Source organism: Fukomys damarensis, unplaced genomic scaffold (genome assembly GCF_012274545.1).
Source record: "Fukomys damarensis isolate Sample0158 unplaced genomic scaffold, DMR_v1.0_HiC HiC_scaffold_1, whole genome shotgun sequence".
NCBI lineage: Eukaryota > Metazoa > Chordata > Mammalia > Rodentia > Bathyergidae > Fukomys > Fukomys damarensis.
Window position 1 is genome coordinate 38,312,303 of NW_022900913.1, and position 8,891 is coordinate 38,321,193.

At 35.4% G+C, this 8,891-nt stretch overlaps 2 pseudogenes; one reads left to right on the forward strand and one right to left on the reverse strand.

The window, feature by feature from the left end:
• Positions 1–1,430: 1,430 nt before the first annotated feature.
• On the reverse strand, positions 1,431–2,413 carry LOC104876138 (annotated as a pseudogene).
• Positions 2,414–2,454: 41 nt separating this feature from the next.
• On the forward strand, positions 2,455–4,763 carry LOC104876139 (annotated as a pseudogene).
• Positions 4,764–8,891: the final 4,128 nt, after the last annotated feature.

The window sequence follows — 8,891 nt, forward strand, 5'->3', positions numbered from 1 at the left end:
TAACATCAAAATCAGTGAACTGAAAAATCTTCAGTGTCTAAATGATGTTGGGAGTTTCACTGTTACATCTCTAGTGATACCTTGTCATGTGGTCAGCCTGTGAAATATGCCGGGCACATCATTACCAGTTGAAACCAGGAAGACAAAATTCTATGGTAATCCTCTATTCAGTTGGAGTGAAAAACTCCTTGGGCTGCTCCTCTCCCATGTATTTGAATTTCAGTTCCTCTATTTAATTTCTAAGGAAAACAGTGGCATTCACAATAGCATTGAGAAAAGTTAAATACTTAGGAATTAATCTAACCAAAGGAGTGAAAGACCTGTACAATGAAAGCTATAGTACTCTGAAAAGAGAGGTTGAAGAGATCAGAAAATGAAAAGAAGTTCCCTGTCCCTGGAAAGGCAGAGCCAATACTGTAAAAATGGCCATACTTCCAAAACTGATATATAGATGTAATGCAACCCCAATCAAAATACAATTAGCATTCCTCACAGAACTTCAGAAAACAATCCTAAAATTCATATGGAACTGAAAGAAACCCAGAGTCACAAAAACAATCCTGGGTAACAAGAGCAAAACAGGAAGTATCACAATACCCAACAACAAGTTATACTAAAAAGATATAGTGACAAAAATAGTATTGATATTGGTACTGGTATTGTTACAAAAATAGACATGTGTAAAAGTAGAGCAGAATATAGGATACAGAAACATTTCCAAATATATTTAACTATTTGATCTTTGACAAGGGATCCAAAAATAAATGTTGAAAGAAATATGCACTCTTTAGCAAATGGAGCTGGGAAAACTGGCTCTCTAGATGTAAAATATTGAAGCTAGACCCTTATTTCTTTACATGTACTAAACTAAAATCAAAACAGATGGAGGATCTAAGTATTAAAATGGAAACAACCGACCTGCTGGAAGAAAAAATAGGTAAGACTTTTGAAATTATAGCTGTAGGCAAGGACTTTCTGAACAAAACTCCAAATGTACAAAAATAACTGCAAGAATCAACAAATTGGATTATATCAAATTAAAAAGCTTTTGCTCAGCAAAGGAAAACAATCAACAGAATGAAGAGATGACCTATAGTATGGGGGGGTGCCAGAAATTCCTCAGAGGACTAACATTTAGAATACATAAAGAACTAAAAAAAATTACATCACCCAACATTCAAGACAATAAAAAAAGGGGAAGGGTTAAAAAATGCACATTAAGACTACATTGAGAAGAAAGCACTTCTTAAAATGTTTATACATGAAGAACATTTAGTTAAATTGTAAATTAAATGCAGCACTTTGAGAGATAAATGAAGATTATTATATATGGAGTTTTGTCCTCTTCCCCCCTCCTACGTGATGCAATCATCTTTAACCTGCTGGACTCAACAGTTATGGACTTTTTCCTTTTTCTCCTCCTATTCAGTTCACATTCTGGGCTGTTCAGCAGATGCCTGTGAGTCTGGAGATTCAAATCGCTGGTAAAAGTTTGTTCTCTGTTTCCTCAGTTCTTTAGAAGCTTTTCTCCATAAGATAATTTACTGCTGCTTGAAGTACCTTCTGTCTTCCTCAGTACCAAGTACTAGATTCAAAAAGTACCTTACTGAAAAATTTTTGTTCACAGTTTTGTCAGTGTTGGGTCAGATCCTACTAACAATCGTCTTATTGGAATGGATTCATTTTTACTGATACATCATTCATTATTTCACATTTGGCCAACGTTTCTGTTTCCTTTGTAGTACTGGATCCAATTCCTGTGGTCTCTTTTTTGATCAGTTGTAACTCCATAAGTTGTATCTTTATTTTTACTGATAGAAGTAAATTTTTCCACAATCACATCCTTTAAATGATATTTTGATTTATTATATTCAAACTCTATATGTAGACAATCTTCAATGCCCACTTCCATTTTAATAGAGTGGTTAACATCAGGATAGGCGGCGAGTTAGTGAACAATAAGATCACACTCTTTCACCGAATCAGTCAGTCTCCTCACCATCATCACCTTAAGAAAATACCTCAAGCGGACACTGACACCGATGTAAGATTCATATGGCCTTTCAACTCGAATAAATTCAAAATCATAACTTCTGCTCTGAGTCAGTTCTCCAGGTAAGGCTAGTTCTTTCACTAGGTTTACAAGAGAAGCCTCTTACCTAAGAAAGAATGACTATATTTTAAAAAATCTAGTAATAACAAATGCTGGCAAGGAAGTGGAAGAGAATTCTAAATTACTGATGGAACTGTAAACTAGTGCAACTACTGTGGAAGTCAGTGCGGAGATTTCACAAAGAACTAAAATTTCTATTTGACCCAGCTATTCCCCTTCTAGCTATCTTCCCAACAGAGCTAAAGACTTCACATTACAGCCATACATCAACATATGAATGCTTCCAACAGCACCATTCATAATAGCTACGTTCTGGAAGAAGCCTGCATGTCCCTCAACAGATGAATGGTTAAGGAAAATGGGCTATTGGGAGCTGGAGCCTCAAAGGCCTAGAAACATGGAAGTCTGAGCCAGAGACACCACCCCCACCCCACCCCGCCCCTGAGTCGCCCCTGCTCCGCCCCAGACTGCTGCGCAGCTGCACTCCGCTGACACCCTCTGCCACCAGCCCCCGTGTGTGGGGCTGGACACGGAGCTTCCGCTGGCTAAGACAGGTTGCCCTGTGGGAATGCAGGTGTAAAGACAAGTTACCTGCCACGTGAGAAGATAGGGTCAAATAGCAGCAGGATCAGTGATTTTTCTAAAAACGAGTATTTTTTAAAAAGCTGTCAGGCACAGAATCTGTCTCTGAGAATGGCCCATCCTGGAATCAGCTTCTGTCATTTTTTTCCCTATACCAGCTAGCAGCTTTTTTAAACTCTTGAAAGAGGCAACTGTTTCAGTCTGCAAGTCTTTAGCTGAAAATAATCCTCGAACAGGACATCTTCCCACACTAGTTAGGGTCTTCTTTTCTAGAACCAAAGAACTCAAACTTTCCGCAGAATGTTAGAATCACATCATCATTTGGTAGACACTTAATGCATTGTTTATTATTTGCTGTTTGTGGAAAATATTCATCTTTGAGATGTCAAAGGAGGAGTTACAACTTCATTTTACTTATGAAGAGAAATCTCCTGGCAATTATAGTTCAGATTCAGAAGTTCTTTTGGAACAATTGCTGTGCTGCTTGATGCAGTTAATCACTGATATTCTGCTCTTATCGATGACACCACATCAGTTTGAAATCTGGAAACCCTTAGTCTCTCTTTTTTTATGGTACTAGATATTTCCACATGCATGAGATATTTCATATGAAATATGAGTGGAGGCTACATCAACAATCATTTTCCTTTCCTGCTAAGTCTCCCACAAGGAAGTTTTGTGACAGAGAATTAGTCACAAATATTTGATGCAAGGTCCATGTCTTCCACACACCAGCAAACTTGTGAAAACCTTAGTGTATAACTTTATCAGACAGCAAAAGCCGCCACGTCTAGCATCCCATGTTTTCCCTCAGCAGTTGGATGGAGGAGGAATGCTCCACGCACTGGCATCAGGAGTAGCAAATGGACTCTGGACTGTTTTCACGCTCGGCATGTGGGCAGCAAAGCAGCTGCCTCTCCAGAGCTTCCCTCTCCTCTGACCAGTCAGAGTTTCCTGCTTCTGCCGATGTTCCTGACAAATGCTCCGGATGCACTACATTCCTACAGACAGGCCATCATTCCCTTAAGAACATGCAAGATAGCAGTTCATTCCCCCCATCGATTCCACATGCCTTCCACATTACCTTTAATAGCTTATACACAGCCCTGTGTGAATAGCAGTCGTCTGACCAAGCAACACTTCTCTTACACCACTGCTCCTTCAGAATAGTAATGTCAGAACATACATGCTGGCTCACACGAACTTGGAGAGTTTTGTTTTAGCGATTCTTGAGATTCTGTATCATGCTGAACAAAGAAATCCGCACCATGCCTATATGGCCCTTGTAATATTACTTTATTTTTACAGAAGATGATGGCTTCAATATGTCCATAAAGTCATATTAAAACCTATTTCTTGGTATTAAGAATGGATTTTTAACTGAAATCTGACTGATTCTGGTTGTGATAAGAATCATTCAATACATGACAAAGACGAGTGCCTTCACTCAAAGTATTTGGCAGCTTTAGCAGATGTGTTGGCACAGTTTCATTCTTGCTATCAATATGCTGCCCAGAGAATTATCAGTTTTTCTTCTTTGCTATCTAAAAAACACAACAAAGTTCTGGAAGAAGCCACACAGTCCTTGAGAGGTTCACTGAGTTCCAATGATGCTCCTCCACCAGAGTATGCACAAGACTTAATTGAAGAAGGGATTTAAATATTGTTAGAAATTATCAGTCCGTGCCTGACAAGGTCTCATCATAACCCACCCTTGGTGTATGTACTGCTTTACAAATGGGATCTCTTTGAACAGTTTTGAACTCATCCTTCATTTGAGAATATAATGCAAAATATTGATCTGGTGATCACTTTCTTTAGTTTAAGGTTGCTACAAGCTGAAGCTGAGCTGTCAGTGGAATGAGCCTTGGAAATAATTAAGCAGGAGGTTGTTACAATGCCCAAAGATAGACTAAAGAAATCTCCAGAATTGAAATTCAAATACATGGAAAAGTAGAAGCCCAAGGAGTTTTTCATCCCCTATGTCTGATCTCTGGTCTGCGACTCAGCAACAGACCGTTACTGGAACCCACAGGACATCCAGCTGCTCCAGATGGATTCTGACTGAGGCAAGCTACACCCCTGTCTGCCCCCCATCCAAACAGCCCGGCTAGTTATATTATTCAGGGGAACAGAATCACAGAGACTGCCTGGTGTGTCTTCTGTCAGAGAGGATCACATGGTTCTGTTTCCCTTGCAATCTTTGATTTGGAGAATTGGTGGCAGTTGGCCATAAATTCACTCGGCTTAGATTGTAGGACAGAGGAGGTGTGCACAATAATAATAAATATAAAAATCTGGTATTCAAAAAAATGAGTTATATGTATGCAATAGAATATTACTCTTCTATAAAGAAGGACAAACTTGAGACATTTGTAGAAAAATGGATGTACCTGGAAAACAATGTTAAGTGAAATAAATTAGATTCACAATCTTAAAAACTACCTGAGTACTCTCACTTAAGTAACACAAAGTACAAATAAATAGTAAAATAAAAAAATGTGAAAAGAAATCAAGGTGTAGGTCTTTTACAAATGATAAGGGGTGGAAGAGATTGAGGATAAGGGGAGAAGAGAAGGGGATGTAAAACCATTTAAGATGAATCATGTTCATGTACCAAATACCCTCAATGAATGTAAACATTATATGTCAGAAGTGTTAACTAAAAAATAAGAACAATGCTATTGAAAATGATGAAAGAGGATCTAGAGATGAAAGGATCAAAGTAAGTGGGGAAAGGAAGAGAAATAAAAAAGCATCAAGATATGTTAAGTACATGTATCTACTTCATAAGATGAATGTAAACTTCATTTACTGCAAACGTACTAATAAAATTGAAAACAGAATATCAGATAGAAATATTTCTCACTGTAAGTACAACATAGCATATTGGCTATCAACTACTGTATAATCTAGTTCATTAGCGATTAGTGATAATTACTCACAAACTAAAATTTTAAAACTAAGGGAATTTTCAATAAAGTATATGTTCAGAAATTTAATCAAAATACTAAAACAAACCACTGACTAGCATCTTAGTTGTATAGAGGTCTTATTTTCATCTCAGCTTTCATGAGAGCCCAGTTTTCCCAATGAGCTACCAAAAACCTACCTGAAACATGCAGTTCTATGCTCAATTTCAAGCAACTTGAAGAAACATTTTACAAATAAGGTTCTGTAACTTAGCTATGCCAACCAGCTACAGTTTTCCCACTTTTTCCATAAAAGAAGCAAACATATCTGTAACCAAGGGCATCTTCATTTCAATAATTGTTTTTTCAAATTTATTTATCGCTAATCCAGAATTGCCAAATGATGTTCAGAAAATAATATTGGAGTTGAAAGTCAAAAAGAAGGAAGAATTATTAGTGACTGGGCATAAGTTTAGTGAGAGATAATTTTGATAACCTGAAGAATAAGCAGTCCTAGGTCTCAAAGTACTTGGCTTCTCTGTGTACCGGTGGTTAAAATCTATTAATTTCCTTTGGGAGTGTCCCCTAATAAAGTCAATCCCCAATCTTCATTTGATTTCTGTTCTGTTCTGTGCTTGTGTGCTTCCATTTTCTTGTATTTTTCCCTTGCCTCTAAATCTGATCTTTCCTGTTCCATGGGTAATATTTTTACCCATATCTCTATGTTCCTTTAGTGAGTTTGACGATCTATTAGGTACTAATGTATAATATTGCTCATCCTTCATCACAAAATTAGTTTCAGAAGTTTTGCTATTATTTTTAATTTTAAAAACTGAAATAACATGTAACTTTATTCTATCACTTAAAATATTTTAAATCTTCAGATATAATTTTTTCATCAGTGATTATTAGGTGACATTTAATCTTATCAATTTTAATCTTACTCTTAAGAAAAAAATTCAAATAATATTAAGAAGGGAGAATTGCACAATTTACCATGTACCTTTCACTGGACTGCAATAATTATCAACATTTGAGCAGACACCTAAGAATATTGGAGCCTACAAAGAACTTTAATTATAATAAATCACTATTGCACAGCCTTTTGATGTCCTGGGAATCATTTTGGACAGCAAAATTGTAATTTTGTAATTTGAGGGCTCTCATCCATGTTTAACCCATGCCTACATTAAAAAGATAAAAAACAAAAACAACTTATTTCTCTTATAACTGAAATTTTTGAATAAAAGAAAATTATTATATCAAATAAGATATTTGAAACTCGAAATGACCCTGTCCTAAAAAGCCCTAATCTCATTTTTATCATCATCCTTACCTGCCAGTCCCCTTTTATCTTACTTTTGATTCAGAATCACTATTCTAAATATTTATTTTAAATAGCCTCCTTTTTAATAAAAATTTTAAAATCTGATTTTCTATGAGCTTCCATTAGCTCCACAAGGGAAAAAAGCAAGAATTTAAAATTATAGCTGATTGAGAAGATAAGTATGTGAATGAACACCATTGTCCTGCATCCATTGAGCACAGTCTGTAAAAGAGTCCCAATCATATAGAGGTCAGATGAAAACCTAACCCTCATATCACTAGATTTTTAAAAAATTTTACAGTAGACCTACATTTTAAAATTTGACATATATCATAGAAACTAGCTGTTGTTTTCTTTTTGTAATATCATTTTTCTGTCCTGACTTTATTTTAGCATGAAATAAAAGATTTACTTACAGTACCAGCTATAGATAAAAATAAAATGCTGTAAGATGTTTCTTGACCAAAATAAATAGAGAGCAAGGGCAATTTATTCCACAAGAGACTTCTATAATTATTGGCAGCTTAATTACTTCTTTGGTTCTTCTCAAAATTGCTGGTGTTAGAAAGACCTTTCTGGTCCAAGTGAAAGGGGCTGTGACCTTCTTTTCGATTAAGCATGCCTTCTCATCAAAGACTCGCCATTAAAAAAGAGTTTGCAAAGTGAGAGCTTCCAACCTTCCAACAAATATGCCACTCAAAGAATCTGTTGAAAGTTTCTAAACTTTCAAATAAGAATAATGGTTTCCAAGTGAAGAAAATTTTGCTCAGGAGCATTTATATTAGAAGATGGCTGATTATACAGTATAAAACATTTGACAAAGGTTTAAGGTAGGAAGTGGTGTACTTTCCTATGAAGGTTGACTTGGAGGTCAGACTCATAACAACAATTAACTTTAATTTCCCTATAATGGTGTTTAATGATATATTCAAATTTAGTACAATATCAAGGGATCTACAAAGTATCCCTTTATAAAATGCTATTTGCATAATGTGAAATAATGTGTTCATTGTTCAACTCTTACAAGTTTTTGTCTTTCTTCAGTAAAATGCCCACTGTCCTACAGTTACCAACAACCTTTGTATATCTGACAATCTTCTTTGTGTGAATTCGTTTCAAGATCACCACATAGACTATTATTAGTAGATAATAACTCATCTTTAGTCTAAGAACAATAGAGATATAAAAGAGAATTTCATATTTGGTATAGTAGTATGCACTTGTCTGAATTTTGCTCCTCCAGTATTCAATCTCCTTCCTTTTTTTTTTTTTTTTTTAATTTTAGGCAAAGTTCTGCTTCTGACTGAAAAATAAAGTGGCCAAAGCCTCTCTTTCCTCACAGGAAATCAGGGAACAGCAATTGTGTGACTTTGCTGACTGGCTGTTCCCTTCAAGAATTCTGAATATAAAGAAAGATGATGGAATTCTTAGAATTGGTCATAGCATTGATTCTGATAGGAGTTTTCCAGCAATATCAATTATTTCTATCTCTTTCTAACCCAGATGAAGACAGTTCAATTAATTTTTCTTTTGGAATTATTACATTTCATTATTCTGCCTTCTATTTTACATAACCTAGTTGCTATGTAGTGTTTCTCTTCTCTTCACACAGGTATTAAGTATTCTAGATCAGCTTCTTCAAGTATGGTATGGTTCTTGGGATCTTTCTTATGATATCCATGGTATCAAAATTATTTTGCTCATTTTTCACTCTTGTTGTCTCACAAATGTACAATGGAGTTTTTCTTTAAAAAATTAAGTATATACAAACATCCAGTAGTCCTCCATTGTTAGATATCCAAGAGATTTGTTAATAATTAATAAAATTCAATTTTTCTTTGTAAGAAATAAATTGTTTATCATTATAAAAGGTTATGTCACCAAGTAGTGAGCTATTTTGTCACTTTGATTTAATAAATAATAATTTTGATTCAATTTCTGTAATATATATATATAT